Source organism: Mercenaria mercenaria, chromosome 1 (assembly GCF_021730395.1).
Source record: "Mercenaria mercenaria strain notata chromosome 1, MADL_Memer_1, whole genome shotgun sequence".
In the NCBI taxonomy this organism is placed as follows: domain Eukaryota; kingdom Metazoa; phylum Mollusca; class Bivalvia; order Venerida; family Veneridae; genus Mercenaria; species Mercenaria mercenaria.
In genome coordinates, this window is record NC_069361.1 from 71,736,805 (window position 1) to 71,758,025 (window position 21,221).

Below are 21,221 nucleotides of genomic sequence, written 5' to 3' on the forward strand. Positions count from 1 at the left end.
GGTTTTGATGCAAATATCAAGGGTAAAAAACATTATCAAACTGTATGATGACAGTTTATCACAACGGCGTCTTAACGTTGTATTTGATACAAACTTTAATAGAACAAAACTTCAGTTAAGGTATGAATTCGGCAGTATGAAGTTTAGCTTTCGTAAAGTTAATTCTGCATTCTGTACATTTTATTTGCTACAGAAACGACGTGACCCTCTTGACCAGCTATTACATAACTATTCAGACTCCCAAAACCTTCTTAATTTCTTCAGCATTCTCTGAACTAACAGGTTACAGGTTCTAAGTCAACCATGTCACAGCTGAAAAAAATGTTTTCCTTGTCTAATACACTCAACATCATTTAAAACGAGCCAGAACTATTACGTTTTCAAAGTGTGGAGTGTTACCTCCGCCTTTGTCACAATTATTTCAAACCTCAACGGTGACTTTCTTCAAGACTATATCCCATATAATCCAGACATTCAGACAATATATGTGAAAACTCTGTATTCAAATTAGATGAAGTATACATTTCCGTATTTTCAATTATCAAATTACATATTGCATAAAATTTCACTGAACTTTAAATTACATAATCAGCAATAAAACTTTGTGCGTGTGTGGGGTTATATTTCAATGTTATGTAGACAAAAACCGCCAATGTGGAGGAACTTCATTGTTTTTGCTATATTTCATCCATTTTTTTATTATGCCGCTTGAAAAACATTAAATTTCAGCAATACTACATTGACAATACTAAACAATTGCCAGCCTTAGCCCTTCTTTTCAACTTTTCTATATACCTAGCAAAAAGGCATGTTTGCGGTTTAGTGTAAATTTAGCTGAAAGAGAACTGGAAATACTGGAACAAACTTACGCAGACTATTATGTTGTATATTGGATTATTCAGTAGAGGTACTATATTTAAATGTACATTAAATCTGAAATAAATTTTAGTTTTGGTAATTGACGGAATGCATTATGTAACTATTTTCTTTCTTAGTGTTCCTTCTCTTGCGAAGGAACACTTATCAAGAGAAGGAATACTTATGGTCAATACTTATGGACTCATGCATATTCATTGCAAATAGCCTCTATGCCAATGTGTGTTCGTACGTCTTTACGTAAACTTATTGTGAAATGCATGTTACTAACAGCAGGCTGACAAGGAACAATAATTCGTAGAGTACTAACCCGTGCACTGAGTATTTGGTACTGTAGAATAGAGATTAATATAATGAATATGCGTGATCTAAAAATAGACTCCTGCCAAATAATTATGTTATGAAATAAATGATCTAAAATAAACTCCTGCCAAATTATCATGTTATGAAACCTGATGTTTTTAATTGTTTTATAGCTTTTAATATATCTGTGCAATTTGCAAATGCTGTAGTTCAGGTTTGCACATGCTTCTTTTCATTTTTTTAACCTGTCTAGATCCTTTTCTCGCGTTTCGTAAATGAATATGCGAAATATTTTGTCTATATAATATGCAGGTGCTCGCTTGTGTTAATCATGTGACGAAAACATAATGGGGGAGTGCTACTTCTGCACAGAATTTCGAAGATTTTAATATTGAACATAAAGTAACTAACAGACTTTCATCACTGTCATATTAAACATCTGTAATATGATGCTCAAATCAGACTTTCTTAAAAGACAAATCATAACATATGTGCTAGAAGGAACCTTTTGGTCAGCATTAAGGTGTTGAATAAAACCCGTGAACTATTTTGTTTATGTATTGCGTCGTCTTTGCATTTATCCGTATGCATGTCCAAAATTTGTTAGACGCGCCGTTGTGTACAAGCATCCACCAAAAGCTCTCGATTATAGACCGATAAATTGTTTCTTAGACCAAACTTTAATAACGCTTAGCCTTACATTTTGAGAAAAAAAATTCAGTCAACACCAAATCGTAGAATGAAACGGTTGTTTCACATGAAAATTGAACAGCATATAAAACATGTATATTACTCTACAAAACAATTGTCAGTTTATATACTGATATATGCATTAAATACCGGAAAAGGGCTGCATAAAGGGGGCACACTTCCGGACATAGATAGCTAGAAAGAACATAGTTTTCAGCAATCGTTTATTTTTATTTCTGTACAAATGGCTTTCATCTTTACAGGGGGACAACATTTTCAGAATATTTAAATATCTATCGAACGGGATAGTACTGAGCAAACTTTCTGAAACTTGTACAAACCCGCTTAGTAAGCGCGTAAACTGAAACAAAATAGACATCGTCAAATACCAGGAACTTATTACGACATCTTTGAATAATATCGTTGGAAGACGAACATTATGAACTCATTAATGTTTTGAAAGTTGCCACAGATAGTTTGGTTCCATATCGTAAGACGAGAAAAGTACCTCAACTTCGTGTATGGAACGCCGAAATCTCCAAAAACTTGAAATATTTTAGAGTTGCAGTGCGTCTCTGGGCTATAGCGGGCAAGCCTGGCATGTGTACAAAGAAAGCAGTGTAAGAAAGCATTTCGAAGCTCGGTAAGACGTGAATATGCCAGAAGACACTTCATTGAACTTGATCGCATGCTAAAAGCAAGAACCAGCGACTCCAGGTTATTCTACTCTTTGGTAAATATGTAAAGCGCCTTTGAACGTATTTATCATGAAAAGGGCGCTATATAAATCTGGTATAATAATAATAATAATAAAAAATATAGAAACAAACGAAAGGTACATTGAAAATTTTCATTGATGATTTGAATGTCGACGGTGAAACATTCTCCTGTAAATGAAATTACAAATGGGTTTTTAAAAAATGCATTTTGAAAAACTTGCTCAAGACAGTAACTGTGAAATGTTGGACTCAGATTACAATAATCTGGTCGTGCGATACAAGAAATTGTGAAAGACTATCCCGTGTCTCCTGTCAGTGAAAAAGAACTCGATGTTACAGATATATATATAAGGGAAAATAAATCGATTATTATGGTTTGACGATTGAACATGTTATGAATGCCGGTTCTGAATTTAAATTGGCGCTGTTGAATATGATTGACGGAGTGTTTCAAAGTGGTCAAATTCCAGAATCAATGAAGATTGATCTTCTTTCACCTGTATTTAAAAATAAAGGTAGTGCTAAAGATTCCACAAACTACAGAGGCATAACAGTACTTCCTGTCTTTGAAAAAACAATTGAAGTTATCTTGAAAAATCGTATCGTCGGAACACTCGAACTTTCGCAAAGTCCATTCCAACGGGGATTCACGAAGAATACATCGTCGCTTCACTCATCCCCCATATTTGAAGAGGCTACCAGGGATTTCAGGGACCATAAGGTCCCGTTTGAGTAAATTTTTCTTGATGCTAAAGCGGAATTTGACGTCGTCGACCATGAACATTTACTTTGCAGACTGTTCCATGCTGGTGTTGTAGACAAACAAAGTCTTCACACATATTCAACTAGTGTAATTAAATGGATGAACAAACTGTCTAAACCCTATAACGTAAACAAAGGTGTAAAGCAGGGTGGTTTCGCAAGCACAGATTTCTATAAAACAAACATAAATCCCTTGTTGATAAGGTTAGAAGAAGCATCAGTTGGTTGGTAAATATGTTGGTACTATTAACTGTTGCTCCAGTGCACGTGCCGGTGATGTGATTATTATTTCAACAGACCACTCAGAAACTCAAATACTTGTAAGCATAGAAGAAAAATTTGCCCGGTCAGAAAGATACTTACTACAGCCAACAAAAACAGAATCGCCTTTATTCAGTGGAAAACGTCAAAGATCGAACATCGAAGTTTTACTAACATTTGAATTGTATAACAAGCAGATCACAAGCGTGGACTGTGCAACGCATTTAGAGATACAAAGTTCCAACAGTATTACAGCAACTGGAGACGCTCAAGTAGATCATGACATAGAGAAGTACCGGAAAACGTTGTACAGCCTACTTGCTTCTGGTCTACATGGAACAAACGGGTTGGACCCTTTTCATCAGTCTTCATTTACTGAACTCATATGTTATTCCTAAACTGTTATATAGACCAGAAGTTATCATCCCGGCCAAAACTCAAATGTTACGTGTTGAACGTTACCATAAACAAATATTGTCTGTTCAAAACAGTACAAACGATGCTGATATTTACATCCTCTCAGGTCTGTTACCCGCTGAAGGATCTGTAAACAAAAGGACACTGAATCCATTCTACAGTATCTGCTTGATGGCGGAAAACTCAGTAGAAAAGAAACTTGTACGTCGGCAACTGTCAAAAACATACAAAGCAACAGCTGGATTGTCGCCGTTAAAAAGATTCTGTGGAAATACTCATTACCAGATGCAACCGGACTTTTGGATACTCCATACACCATGCAATCATGGAAACGTCTAGCTCACTCAAAAGTGAATGAATTTTGGTCTACAAACATATTATCTGATGCAACTCTGCATAAGTCATTGAAGTTACTCAACAGGTTTTATACACATGGGAAACCACACCCGCTGTTACAAATTCCATTCAAGTAGATAAGAAGTACGATCAGACTTCCAGTTATGATGGAATTACTCACCGGGACATACATATTTCGATCAACCAGAGTTGCTTTCAACCAGATTAAAGTAGATCTAACCTGCAATCTCTGCAAAGAAGGAGATGAAAATATAGAACACTTTGCGCTTTTAAAATGTTTCTAACTCACTTCTGTTAGAGATGTATGTTTTCCTGGAATAAATGTTTGCCTGATGTCGCAGCATGGCATTAACTTTACACGTCTCACGAATAATCAGTAACTGAAAATATTGATACACTGAACAAATATCTATGAAAGTCAGAAATGTGACAGAAGGTGAATTGAGTCATTGTGTGAGATAGAGGAACTATGTAGGAGATACCTCCGTTTGATTCATGGTGCTAGATTAGATTAAGAACGTTATCTGTTCTGTGTAGACGGAGAGACAGACGGGCAAGGGTTCACCCCAAATCAAAATCAGAGCATAAGTTGAGTTAATTTACAGAGATTAAGCCTTCATTAAGGCCACGCGACGTAAATAACATAGCATTAAATCTAATTAAATCTTGTGTGCTGAAACGTGTATATATTCTATGGTAGTAGATTTACCTATATTCGACTGGATTATTCTCTTGTGGTGGACTTACAACGTCAGACGACGGTTCGTCTAGATAGACGGTATTGATTTGAAGAATACAGAATACAGAATATGACAGAACATGTAAATGTGCGTGAAATTAGCCAGAGCAGCCAGAATAGCCAGAGTTCAGCCAGAGTTTAGCCAGAGTAGTCAGAGTTCAGCCAGAGTTTAGCCAGAGTAGCCAAAGAAGTCAGAACTCTGGTTACTCTGGCTAGCCAGAGTAGCCAGAGTTCAGCCAGAGAAGTCATAACTCTGTTTACTCTGGCTGACCAGAGTAGCCAGAGTTCAGCCAGAGAAGTCATAACTCTGTTTACTCTGGCTGGACAGAGTTACCAGAGTTCAGCCAGAGTAGCCAGAACTCTGGTTACTTTGGCTGGCCAGAGTAGCCAGAGTTTCTAGGATTTTAACATGTTTTTGCTACTCTAGTCAGCCAGAGTAGCCATAGTAACCAGGTCCCATGTTCACAAAAGTTTTTTCAGTCTTAGCTGAATTTGATTATGAAATCTAATAATTGAGTCGTGCCATGAGAAAACAAACATAGCGGCTTTGCGCATCTGCACAGTCTGGTCAGGATCCATGCTGGTCGCTTTTAAAGCGTATTGGACTTGGAGAAACTGTTAGCGAACAGCACGGATCCTGACCAGCCTGTGCATCTGGATCCATTCTGGTCTCAGACCCACTATGTTGGTTTTCTCATGTCGCGACTCATATATCATTTCTATCTAAATACCATGTTTAAAACTGAATTTCAAGTTAATAACTACTTTCAAGTGGCTATTTAGAGTAGCCAGAGTAGCCAGAACTCTGGTCACTATGGCTGGCCAGAGTAGCCACCCAGCAAACAAAAGACGTCTGGAAGACGTCTTTATTTGGTTGTTTCGTGGTCGCGACGTCTGTGACCAGAAAAAGACGTCTTTATTTGGTTGTTTCTTGGTCGCGACCAAAAATCGACGTGTTTTTCACGTCGTTCTGCATGCAAAAAAAAGTCTTTTATTCCGTCATAAAGACGTTTTTGCAAAAATAGAATTCAACTTTTATTCTTCTTAGGTGCAGTGATAATACAGCACAATTTGTTTGAAAAAAAAATAACGAAAATCTGTTATCAGAAATGAAATGCGATCGTTGTAAACATTTTCAAAGAGAGGCAATTATACACAAGCCCTGTACATAACGATTTACCTCCCGTGCCTTAAATAAATTCTAACTAGGTGCGGGCCAATCAAAATCCAGCATACCACGTGTTTACATGTAGACCGCCATTTTAAACGGAAAACGAGGAAATGTAAATAGCAATAGTTTCTTCTTGGATTTAATGCTTCAAAGTTTCAGTTGTTTTAGAAAATATAGCAGAGGTGAGTTTTTTACAGTATAAACATGAGTGGGTATATGTAGCATGTGGAATCATCAGTTGTTAAGTATATGTATCATAACATCATGTTTCTTGGCTAACACTGGTTTGATCTTGAAAATGTAAATATTAAATGTTTAAAGTGAACATGTGTTTTATCTTTCTGTTGTGCCAGTCTTAATTTTTAAATGTTTTATGGGGAGTTTCTGAAGTCGTCACTAAAAGACGTGAAAAAGACGTCTCTAAAAGACGTGAACGCACCTTTCAAAACCAACCGGAAAAAAGACGAGAAAAAGACGTCACCAAAAGACGTGAAAAAGACGTCTCTAAAAGACGTGAATGCACCTTTCAAAAACAACCAAAAAAGACGTCATAACAACCAAAAAAAGACGTCTTTTGTTTGGTGGGCAGAGTTCAGCCAAAGTTCAGCCAGAGAAGCAGAGTAACCAGGATGTCAACTGCTCTGGCTACTTTGGCTAGCCAGAACAGCCAGAATTTCCGAGATGTCCATTGGTTCTGGGTACTTGGGAATACCGAAAACTACTCCATTACCGAAAACCAGTTTTGATTACCGAAAACTACTTATATTTCTAAAAGTATTACTGTTTTGGAATTTAAGTTAATATATTCTGATAACATATAATAATATATATTAACAGACGAAATTTTGAAGAAATTTGACAATTTTAAAGTGGTTTAATTTGGATTTTATTAAAATGAGTGATAATTGTATACTGAGTTACTTCCCTTTGATAAAATAATCGAATAGTATTAAATGTCATTGTCGTCACAAGTTTGTTTTATTTGAAAATAATGTTATAAATAATTGTATTATTAAACATTATCAAATTATGATTGCATATGATTTTTTTAAAGACCAGTGTTTTAGAGAACAGCGGATGTTAATGGATTATTATAGGTAGATAAAATAAATAATTGTATCATGCATCGTAGAAAAATACATAATTAGTCAGGTACACAAGTATTAATACTGTGTCATGTTTCTTGAGCTGTTCTCACATTTAATCAATCAAATTCGCTATCTCATATATTTGATTGCATATTTTAAATTGACATGTACATAATCACAAACCTTGACCTTCCTTTTGACAGATTGGCGGGAATTAGAGGGAGATAAATTTGCAAGACGTTAGAAGTTTGATGAAATGAAAGAGGACAACATTTTACATCTATTGTATATGTTCATGTATTTTTCATTTAATATTGCCCAACGATTTGACAGATGGCGGGAATAAGACGGAATCACAGTATTGGCTGATGAAGGCTGGTGAAATAAAAAAGAACAACATTTTACATCTGTATGTTCACGTTTTATCATATAAGATGTTGTTTTTTTTTTTTTTGTTTTTTTTTTTTTTGTTTTTTAAACTGGTCTGACACAATGTTCATTGTGTTAAACATATTTACAAAATATTTACATATATAGATATATATATATATCTGTTACTTTTTTTTTTCTTTCTTTCACTTTATGTTTGCAGAGTAAAATCTGGTGTTACACAATATTCATAGTGTGTGACACAATGGAAATCATACATGTTCAGCTCCTTTGGCCTTTTTTGTTACCGTCACCGTACGTACATTAATTTTCCGTTTACGTTGTCCAGGTTTTTTGCCTTCTGTCCTTGGGCCAACTACAGTACTTCGTCCGTCAGTCGAAGTGACAAGTTTGTCATCCTTAACAACATACTGTCTGTAGCGTCGGTACAGCTTAGTCCGTTCTTGTTCAGTCATGTCGATCCAACTTGCCTTGGAGACCTCGAAGTGCTTGTGCGTTACCGCCAGGCGATATTTGCCCGTTGAGAGAAGGGCACTTCGAAGCTCCTGATATTGACCTGTGACAACTCGTTTTGTGAGGCGAACAAACTCTGATAGACTTTTGGTTTCCCAATTGACAGTCAGAATAGCCAGAGAAAATACTGTAATACCTATTGCAAAATGACCCTTTTGGTACTCTCAGGTTTGATTTTTTAGTGTTTTATATGTATCAAACTAAACCGCGATGCACGATGGTACGATGATACCTTTGAAAGGTATCATCGTACCATCGTGCATCGCGGTTTAGTATTAAATAAAAAGTCACGATTGTCCAAACGGAACACCGTACATAACAGTGTAAAAAAATGGTGAAAAGTCAATTTACATTACTGAACAAAATTGATAGGTAAGACTAAGTCAGATTAAGGTTCATGTAAAGTGTTTGGAGACCACCCCTCAGGTGAATTTTGATTTTGGAAATTTATTCTTCGAAGACCGTTTCTGTTTATTATAAATACACTGAATTGTTAAGAGGAAGTAGGGAATACATTATACAAAGGTAAGCTTCTTTGAGAATAAGTATTTTGTCTAAAATTACACGTACTTCTACCGTCACGGTTCTATTTTGTAGAAAATATCAAACTTTTTTTTCAAAAGTATTTTTTTCCTTAAATACGTTTTGTTTGTATCTGTAACATATTTATCTAGGTACTCCTAGTATTGAAATACAGTTAACTTACATATTTTCTGAAATATAGGAGTATTTTGTCATTTTGACAGCTCTACTTTCACTTTTGTTTTGCAATTTTGGCAACTTTTTGAAATGTAGATGTATTATAGCAATTTTAACACTGGGAGTACCTAGAGAAATATGTTAGGCACACAATACGTACAGACCTAATGTCAAAATATTTTTGAAAAAGAAGTTTGATATTTTTTACAAAACAGAATGTGGACAAGCAAGGTACATGTCATATAAGAGAAATATTATTGTACCGAACAAAACAACCTCTCTTGAATGACACGTCTACTCTTTCTGAACAGTTTGGTATACAATGTATGAAAAACAAAGGCCTATGAGGTTTCAAAACATGAAACAAAAATTCACTCGAGGGGCAGTCTCAAACACTTTACATGAACCTTAAATGATATTTAATAGTTACCATTATATATTGAATGACCCTCATACACTATACTTGAATTTTTTAGCTCGTGTCACTGTGTGACAAGGTGAGGTTTTGTGATCAACTTTGTCTTGTCCATCGGATTGAGTCAGTACTTATTCCATTTTATATTGTAAAACCTGAAAAATCTTTTTAAGTATCACAAGACCCAGAGCTTAGATATTTTGCAAGAAGCATTGCTAAGTACATCCCTTTCAAAATTGTTCAAATCATGGACTCCGGGGTCATATTGGATCTGCCTTGGGGCTTTAAGTTTCACATAGAGTAATATATTAAATCCTATAAAAATATTCTTATTTTCCTTTAGGCCCAAACTAAATATATTTTGTATGTAGCATGGTCTAGTGAATGCCTCTCTTAAAATTGAGCAAATCATGTCCTCCTGGTGTCAAAATTGCCCCCGCTTGTGATAATAAGCTTGCAATGTCTTACAGGAAAATGTTTTAAAATCTTCTCAAAAGAATTGCAATGACAAGATTTAAGATATTTTACATGTTCAAATCAATACCCCAGAGTCAAAATGGTTCCTACTTAAGTTTGATATACTTACATAGCAAAAATCTTTTTCAGAGCCACAAGGGTAAGAGCTGAAATATTTTGCATGTAAATTAGCAAAATTTATAATGGAGTTCTTTTAAACCTGATTGAATCACCGCCCCCAGGGCAATATTAGTCTCTCTCTCTGTGGTTTATCAATATACGTCTAATCTTATACAATATAAGTTTAAAATTTCCAGAATGACCAGAATTTAGAGTTAACAATTACAAATTATGAAATTTTACTATGACTGTCATAACCCACAACGTCCAAGTAAGCGATTCAGGACCTTATTCAAGACCATATGGGTCCTCTTGTTTATATTGATATCATAAACAACTGCAGTGAATTCCATATAACTTTGAGTGTAAAAATAAAGAATATTTATTTGAAGGCTTCTGGTTTCTTATTTACTTAACTTCAGTGTTTGCCTTGAATTTGTACCAAATAAATTAACTTAAAGACATAATATAAAGAAATTGGAGAATAAATTTTTCATACTTGTTAACAGCAACCAATTCCTGAAAATTGCATTTTAAAGTTGTGGAAGTTGACGAAATGTTGACATGTGAACACATACACTTAAAGCGGCTTAATAACGGTATTTCATCTAAAACCTTGGAAAAAGGTAGGTACCTGTGACATGCCAATCAAAACGCAAAATGTCATTCAAAAATTGATTGTGGTCACCTTATGCCATCAGACAATTAACATTCCATGTTGTATTAACTCGGTATTACTTGTGTACGTGTATGAAACGATATTGACTGTGTTTGGATTAAACAGTTATAGGACTGCTAACTGATAAGTAAGACAATTCTTTGAAGTCCGTTTGATGATCACTTGATACATGAAACACTAAAAAATCCCTGAGGGTACCAAAAAAGGTCATTTTGCAACATGTTAAAGCCCTAGAAACTCTGGCAGAATTCCGTTTTATGAATCACTTGATACATAAAACACAAAAAATCAACCTTGAGAGAACCAAAATAGTCAACAATCATCTCAAACCTTTCCAATATAGCCTCCGTTCCAAACATAGCTGTGCGGCTCAACTATTATCCTTTACACAAGAAACTTTTGACAATCTCCAATCTGGAAACAAACAGGTCTCATTGTAATGGATTTCTCGAAAGCTTTCGACAAGATCGATCATCAACTCTTTCTCTATAAAATCATGAAACTGTGTCTACAGAATCTCTCTATCCTGGATTCAATATTTCCTTAGTAACCGTCCTCAATATGTAGTAGTTGAAGGCTCACACACTTTACCAGTTCTATCAGGGGGTTCATCAAGGTTCAGTGTTGGGTCCTTGTCTCTTCCTTTGTTTTATCAATGACCTTCCTGACTCGGTTAAAGGTAGAATACGCTTATTTGCTGATGACACTATCATATACCTCAACATAGACTCGTTAATACACTCTTACAAAGTTCAAGATGATTTGACAAAATTAGAAGAATGGGAACGTAATTGGTCTATGGAATTCAATCCTGATAAATGCGAAGTAATAGGAATCTCAAAAAAAGGGGGGAAAATATCATCTTTCCATATAAATTACTTAAAGATGTATATGGCGCATCTGAACAAAAATATTGTGTCAGGTTTCTTTTGCTATATTTGCTACAAAAGTTTCAGTATGAAATGTCTCAAGTAATGCCAGACATGCATTTTCATGTCTGAGTAAGATACTTACAAATAAAAAATGGTACGACACACGCATTTATCAACACACCGACATTTGGGAGGCAGTAAACAGTTTTGAGCTGTTAGTGTCGAATTGGCCGGGGTGAAATTTACAAATAAGAGGCAATTTACGGAATGAAGTGCATATTTGAACTTCTAAATAATAATAATTGCTAGAATTGAAGTTTCAGCGGCTAGAATTGAGTTTCACTTATTTAAAAAAAAATCAGTTGAGTAGCCTTGATCTTGATAGTATGACGTAATGACTTGCAGGAGCGTATACATGCTTCCTCTGAGCTAGCTTAAAGTGAGGTTGTCATTTTAGCAGGGGCCTCAGGAAAACTGGAACAGTGAAAAAACGGTACGGATGGCACATATATTTGAGCTTATTTTCAGATTTTACAGTGTTACTGGAGTATGGAACAGTGTAGCAATTGGGGCTATCGTTTTCAGGGAATTTTCTGCAGCGATTTAAAAATCGGCAAATTTAGCTTTGTTCGTCATCAGTTTCCGCGACCGGGAGAGCACAAAATTCAGGTCTTGTAAACAGAAAACTAGATATTAGAGATGTATTGTAGATGGTTTGTAACGATAGACATACAGTGGTGTTAATGTTGCAATATCTTTATTTCAGTTGTGTGGTTACAGACTTTTGTGTGAGGTTTTGAAAGTTAGGTAGGCGACTCTAAGCCGAGAAGATCAGAAAACTGTTTACTGCCTCCTTGCCGAAAGTTAATTTATCCACGCCGGAAGTTCGCTTGAAGGTCATCAAAACAATAACAAATCAGGGCGACAAAATCATGTCGGAACAGTCAGGGAACTCGGATGATGAGCTTATGTTTGAATTGGTGAGCGGATTTTCTATCTTATCATTATCAACAAAAATTTTATATTGATTTCATAAGCATATATATAACCCTACATGCGCAAGCAAGGACATAATGGATGGAAAGTAAATACAGAATGGCAGATGTGGCCCATTATTATAATGGGACATTCCTTTTGGCTATCCGCTACCGTATACATTTCTGGCTATCCTCGCTGGGACGGTGTCGTACCACCAAATTCTAAAATTGATTTGTTCATAATATGATAATTCTGGAGCCTAGTTAATTCCTAATCACGAGTGGCTATGGTGGTGAGGGGAGGGTTAAAGGAATGGTCTCCGTCCGTTCATCCATCCGTATTACTTCGTGTCCGGTCTATATAAATTAAACCCCTTGAAGGATTTTCATAAAACTTGGGTCTTGAAAATGACCACTTCATCAAGACGATATGCAGAACTTATGACTCAGCCATGTCGGCTCAAGGTCAAGGTCACAGTTCAATGTCAAAGGTTTGAACCTTTCATTTTATGTCCGCTCTGTATCTCCTAAACCCGTTGAAGGGTTTTTCTGAAACTTTAGTCAAATAATCACCTCATCAAGACAATGTGCAGAATTCATGAGTCAGCCATGTCGGTTCAACGTGAAGGTCACAACTAAAGGTCAAATTTTGACCTTTCCATTTTGTGTCCACTCTGTATCTCCCAAATCACTTGAAGGATTTTCGTGAATCTTTGATCAAATGATCACCTCATCAAGACAATGTGCAGACCTCATGAGTCAGCTATGTCTACTCAAGGTCAAGGTCAAAGTCACATGTCATTATACAGTGACTTACGTGGCCTGTAATATATTTTGACCAAAGTCATATGTCATTTTACCGTGGCTATCCTTGACCTGTAATATACCTCTATATATCTGATCAATATCAAACAAAGTCATATGTCATTTTATTGTGACTATCCTTGGCCTGCAATATACTTCTATATTGCGATATCCAACAAAGTCATATGTCATTTTGCTGCGGCTATCCGTGGCCTGTAATATACTTCTATATTGTTGATATCGAACAAAGTCATATGTCATTTTACAGCGGCTATCCGTGCCCTGTAATATACTTCTATATCGATGATATACAACAAAATCATATATCAATTTACTGTGGCTATCCGTGCACTGTAATATACTTCTATATCAATGATATACAGCAAAGTCATATGTCATTTCACTGTGGCTACCCGTGCCATGTAATATACTTCTATATTGATGATGTACAACAAAATCATATGTCAATTTACTGTGGCTATCCGTGCACTGTAATATACTTCTATATCAATGATATACAGCAAAGTCATATGTCATTTTACTGTGGCTATCCGTGGCCTGTAATAAACTTCTATATTGGTGATATACTGCAGAGGTATATGTCATTTTACTGTGGCTATCCTTGGCCTGTAATATACCTCTATATAGCTGATATCAAACAAAGTCATATATTATTTTAGTGTGGCTATCCTTGGCCTGTAATATACTTCTGTATTGAAGATATAGAACAAAGTCATATGTCATTTTACTGCGGCTATCCGTGGCCTGCAATATACTTCTATATTGGTGATATACAGCAAAGATATATGTCATTTTACTGTGGCTATCCGTGCCCTGTAATATACTTCTATATTGAAGATATACAGCAAAGTCATGTGTCACTTTACTGTGGCTATCAGTGGCCTGTAATATACTTCTAAATTGATGATGTAAAACAAAGTCATACGGCATTTCACTGTGGCTATCCTTGGCCTGTAATATACTTCTATATTCTTGATATCGAACAAAGTCATATGCCATTTTACTGCGGCTATCCGTGCTCTGTAATATACTTCTATATTGATGATATACAAAAAAGTCATATGTCATTTTACTGTGGCTATCCTTGGCTTGTACTATACTTCTATATTTTTGATATCGAACAAAGTCATATGCCATTTTACTGTGGCTATCCGTGTCCTGTAATATACTTCTATATTGATGATATAAAACAAAGTCATATGTCATTTTACTGTGGCTATCCTTGGCCTGTAATAAACTTCTATATTGGTGATATACAACAAAGTCATATATCATTTTACTGTGGCTATCCTTGGCCTGTAATATACTTCTATATTGGTGATATACAACAAAGTCATAAGCCATTTCACTGCGGCTATCCGTGCCCTGTAATATACTTCTATAGTGAAGATATACAACAAAGTCATATGTCATTTTACTGTGGCTATCCTTGGCTTGTACTATACTTCTATATTTTTGATATCGAACAAAGTCATATGCCATTTTACTGTGGCTATCCGTGTCCTGTAATATACTTCTATATTGATGATATAAAACAAAGTCATATTTCATTTCACTATGACTATCCTTGGCCTGTAATATACTTCTATATTGGTAATATACAGCAAAGTCATTTGTCATTTTACTTTGACTATCCGTGCCCTGAAATATACTTCTATATAGGTGATATACAGCAGAGTTATATGTCATTTACTGTATACGTATATACTTCTATATTGTTGATATCGAACAAAACCATATGCCATTTCACTGTGGTTATCCGTGCCCTGTAATATATTTCTATATTGATGATATACAACAAAATCATATGTCATTTTACTGTGGCTATCCGTGCACTGTATTACTTCTGTATGGGATGATATACAGCAAAGTCTTTATGTCATTTTACTGCGGCATCCGTGCCCTGTATATATTTTTCTATTCGATGTATACAACAAGTCATATGGTCTTTTTACTGTGGCTATCCGTGGCCTGTAATAAACTTTATATTGGTGTATACAGCAGAGGTATATGTCATTTTACTGTGGCTATCCTTGGCCTGTAATATACCTCTATATAGCTGATATCAAACAAAGTCATATATCATTTTAGTGTGGCTATCCTTGGCCTGTAATATACTTCTATATTGCTGATATCAAACAAAGTCATATGGCATTTCACTGTGGTTATTCGTGCCCTGTAATATACTTCTGTATCGATGATATACAGCAAAGTCATATGTCATTTTACTGTGGCTATCTGTGCCTTGTAATATACTTCTGTATTGATGATATACAACAAAGTCATATGTCATTTTACTGTGGTTATCCATGGCCTGTAATATATCTATGTGTTGATAATATCGAGCAAAGTGAGAAGTTATTTTACTGTGTCTATCCTTGACCTGTCATATACTTCTATATTGGACAGATTCACTGTGTCTATCCGTGGCCTGAAATATACTTATATATTGGACAATCGAACAAAGTAAAATGTAAATTTCTCTGTGTATATCAGTGGTTGTAATAAACTTTATATACAGATCGAAACAAAGTCAATTGTCATTTTACTGTGTCTATCCATGGCATGTAATACACTCATATATTAGACAGATCTAAGAAAGTCAAATGTAATTTCACTTAGCCTATCATTGGCATGTTATATACTTATATATTGGACAGATCTAAAAAAAGTAAAATGTCATTTCAGTGTTTATCCGTGGCTTTTTTTTATACACGTATTTATTTATTTTATTATTATTATTATTATCATTTATTATTTTTACTGGATTTATATTATTATATGTTTATCTTAGCATTTTCCCAAAGGGCCCCTTTACATATAGCAAACGCAGCCACAACAGGGTTGTATTTTCATCTCTATTAGTACAGCACAGAGCGATCTGACCAGAGGGACAGAGTGAGATAAAGCCCCAGAACAGATAGAGAGAAATCGGTTAGATTCAGGCCTGTCCGGCTGACTTTGCATAGCTCTTTGCAAATAGACAGTCTGGTTCTTTAACGTGTCCGGTGTATAGCACCGATACATGCGAAGCCGTCTTCCTTGAAGAACCTGTACGGGTTTGAGGATGGCCACAGTGAAATGACATTTAATTGACTTTGTTCCATCTGTCCAATTTTATCAGTTTATTACAGGTCAAGGAAGGAAACGTGACATGTACATAGCTTTGTTGGATATCATCAATAAAGAAATATATTTTCAGGCCACGGATAGCCCGAGTGAAATGGCTGGACTTTGTTTGATATCATCATGTTTGAAGTTTATTACAGGCCACAGATGACCGCAGTGAAATGACACATGACTTTTTTTCGATACCATAGATCTAGAAGTGTATCACAGGCCACAGATCGCTGCAGTGAAATGACACATGACTCTTCGTTTCCGTTTGTATAGATTACAGGCTATGATAGCCACAGTGAAATGACACATGACTTATATCATCAATATACAAGTATATTACACGCCACGGATAACCCAAGCGAAATGACATATGACTGTTTTAGATATCATCGAAATGGAAGTACATTACAGTCCATAGATAGCCACAGTAAATCCACATGGGACTTTCTTTGATATCATCAATATAGAAGTATATTTACAGGCCAAAGATAGCCACAGTAAAAAATGAATATGGACTTTGTCCGATATCAACAATTATAGAAGTTTTATTACTGCCAAGGATGCCACAGTTAAAATATAACATATGACTTTTTGTATTTCTAATTTTAGAGTATATTACAGGAAAAGTTAGCCAGTAAAATGCATTTTGACTTTTGTCCGATATTCACAATATTTGAAGTTTATTACAGGCAAGGATGCACAGTAAAATAATTTTGACTTTGTGTTATCATCAAAAATGAGTATATTAAGGGCACGGATGCAAAGTTAAAGACTATGGCTTGGTCGATATCAACAATATTTGAAGTTTATTAAGGCCAAGGATAGCCACAGTAAATAAATATGACTGCTGTATATGATCAACATAGAAGTATATTACGGGCACGGATAGCAACAGTAAAATGACACTTTGACGGATATCAGCAATATAGAGGTATATTACAGGCCAAGGATAGCCAAAGTAAAATGACATATGACTGTTGGATATCAGCAATATAGAAGTATACTACAGGACACTGACAGCCATAGTAAAAAACCATATGACTTTGTCGATATCGTTTATATAGAAGTACATTACAGGGCACGGATAGCCACAGTGAAATGTCATATGACTTTGTTCGATATCATCAAATTAGAAGTATATAACAGGCCACGGATAGAAACAGTGAAATGCCATTTGACTTTGTTCGATCTCATCAATATAGAAGTATATTACAGGGCACAGATAGCCACAGTGAAAAGCCTTATGACTTTGTTCGATATCATCAATATAGAAAATATATTACAGGGCACGGATAGCACAGTGAATTATCATATGACTTTGTTCGATTATCTTCAAAAAAAGAAGTATATTACAGGGCACGGATAGCCACAAATGAAATGACATATGACTTTGTTGGATTTTCATCAACATAAAAAGTATTTTTACAAGCCACGGATACTCACAGTGAAATACTGTATGACTTTGTTCGATTTTAATCAAATAGAAGTATTTTGACAGGCCAAGGATAGCCACAGTAAAATGACAATGACTTTGTTGTATATCACCAATTAGGAAAATATTTTCAGGGCACGGATAAACCAAAAGTAAAATGATATTTGACTTTGCTGTATATCACCAATACAGAGGTATACTACTGGGCACGGATAGCCACAGTAAAATGACATATGTCTTTGTCCGATATCAACAATATAGAAGTTTATTACAGACCAAGGATAGCCACAGTAAAATAACATAAGACTTTGCTGTATATCATTAACATAGAAGTATATTACAGGGCACGGATAGCAACAGTAAAATGACATATGACTTTGTCCGATATCAACAATATAGAAGTTTATTACAGGCCAAGGATAGCCACAGTAAAATAACATATGACTTTGTTGGATATCATCAACATAGAAGTATATTACAAGCCACGGATACTCACAGTGAAATACTGTTGACTTTGTTCGATATAATCAAAATGAAGTTTATGACAGGCCAAGGATAGCCACAGTTTAAAAAGACATATGACTTTGTTGATATTTATCAATATAGAAGAATATTACAGAGCACGGATAGCCACAGTAAAATGACATATGACTTTGCTGTATATCACCAATATAGAGGTATACTACTGGGCACGGATAGCCACAGTAAAATGACATATGTCTTTGTTTTATATCATCAGTATAGATGTATATTAAAAGGCCACGGATAGCCACAGTAAAAATGACATATGGGCTTTTTGTTTATCATCAATACAGAAGTATAATTAAAAGGCACGGATAGCCCCAGTAAAATGACATATGGCTTTGCTGTATTTTTACCAATATAGAAGTATATTCAGGGCACGGATAGCCGCAGTAAAATGACATATGAGTTTGTTGTATATCATCAATACAGAAGTATATTACAGGCCAAGGATAGCACAGTAAAATGTATGAGACATCAGCTATATAGAGGTAAAATTAAGGCCAAGGATAGCCACAGTAAAATGACAAATGACTTTGTTGTATATCATCAATATTAGAAGTATATTACAGGCCACGGTTTGCACAGTAAAATGACATATGACTTTGTTTGATAGGCAATACAGAAGTATTTTACAGGGCACGGATAGCCGCAGTTTAAAATTACTATGACTTTGTGGATATCAGCAATATGAAGATATTTCAGGCCAGGGATAGCCACAGTTAAAATGACATATTACTTTGGTTGAAATATATTACAGGCCACGTATAGCCACCAGTTTTAATTTACATGGACTATGACCTTGAGCAGCATAGCTGACTCATGAGGTCTGCACAGTGTCTTGTGAGGTGATTTATTTGATCAAAGATTCCAAATCCTTCAAGTGATTTAGAAAATACAGAGTGAACACAAAATGGAAAGCTCAAAATTTGATTTAGTTGTGACCTTGACATTGAGCCGACATGGTGACTCAAGAATTCTGCACATTGTCTTGATGAGGTGATTATTTGACTAAAGTTTTTAGGAAAATCCTTCAAGTGATTTAGGAGATAAAAGAGCGGACAAAAAAATGAAAGGCTAAAACATTTGGCCTTGAATTGTTTTTGACCTTGACATTGAGTCAACATGACTTACTCATAAGTTCTCATAAGTTCTACACATCGTCTTGATGAGGTGGTTTCTTGACCTAAGCTTCATGAAAATTCTTCCAAGGGGTTTTGGAGATACAGAGCGGGCACATTGACAAAAAGGAAGGCTCAAACCTTTAACTTTGAATTGTGACCTTGACCTTGAGCCGACATGGCTGAGTCATAAGTTCTGCATATCGTCTTGATGAAGTGGTCGATCATTTTCAAGACAAAAGTTTTATGAAAATCCTTCAAGGGGTTTAATTTATATAGACCGGACACGAAGTATTACGAACGGATGAACGGACGGACCCTTAACCCTCCCCTCACCACCATAGCATCGTGATTAGGAATTAACTAGGCCCCAGAATTATCATATTATAAACAAATCAATTTTAGAATTTGGTGGTACGATACCGTCCCAGCGAGGATAGCCAGAAATGTATACGGTAGCGGATAGCCAAAAGGCATGTATTTGCGTTATAAACAAAATGTACAGAAAGTATGTCCTACGGTTTAAAGAGATAACCGATAGACTCTTATTCTTTTCATATCTACTGCTGAGAATGAAATGAATGCAATGCCAATATTGGATACATGTGAATAACCATCAATTGTATCATAGCTCGGTGTTTTTTCTTAACAAATTTGGTGCAGGTAATTCGTATACTCTGAGTACAGAGTGCGGTAACTAAAAGTGTGCAGGTATTTAATACCCGCACGCTAGTTACCGCACTGTTGGAAAGAAAAGTATGCCTGCGTGTCTGAAACAGTAGACTGCGAAGTGTATTTTATTGATTTTCTGCTCTAGCATTGGTTTATTTTACCTGGGCTTTACACATTTGTAAAGCAAGGATTTTAGTACACACTGAACTGCTGTATATGGCAATGTGGAACGCCTACAACTACCATATATGGCAGGCTATGATACAAAACAGAAAGAACATTAAAACTCTCGGCTAAACAATTTATACTCGGGGGCTACGCCCCCTCGTACAAATCGTTTACCCTCGAGTTTCAATGCTCTTTCTATTACTCATTATCTAAAATTATGAAATTACGAATCAACTCGTACCTAAAATGATTCGTACCCAACTTCCAAAGAATTGACGACTTTTTCATATTTTTATAAAGACTAGTAAGAAATTGAACTGTAATGTGTTTTCATTTATCCAAAGTTAATTTATCAAACTGGTATTTGCTGAGGCCAGTGCTTGTCCACATTTTTTGTCATCATTTATGTTGTTTTTTTTTTCAACCATCGTAGCACCAGTGAAGCAAAAGTAATATTATGAAACGCCTCATGTGAATATCCTTTACAGTTATTTTTTTTGGCCATTTTTAGTGCCGAATATGGGCTGTTTCCCCTTCCCTTCCATTTTTCCCAAAAAATGATCATTATTTCCCAAATATATTACACATTTCTCCCTTCTGATCATGGAGATTGTTTTCAATTAAAATTCACAAAGTCTGTATCGCATCATTGACAGACAGCATTTTGTTACAAAGTGAAAAAGAGTCAGTCAAGAACTAGTCCATTCGTCTTAGATATTTCAGTAGAAAAGGCAAAAAAAAAAATCAACAACTTATGAAAAAAAAAAAAAGCAAGCTTGCCATTATAGTCCCAATTTCTGGAATTGTCGCGCTTATTTTCCTAATTTCCATGGGCGCAGGTAGTTTAATTGTACCCC

The 21,221-nt window shown here is 35.5% G+C and overlaps 1 protein-coding gene across 1 annotated transcript in view; it reads right to left on the reverse strand.

The window, feature by feature from the left end:
• LOC123565412 (cofilin/actin-depolymerizing factor homolog) overlaps nt 1–21,221 on the reverse strand; it is a 307,889-nt gene that overhangs the window by 32,449 nt on the left and 254,219 nt on the right. The gene's annotated exons all lie outside the window — the stretch shown is intronic.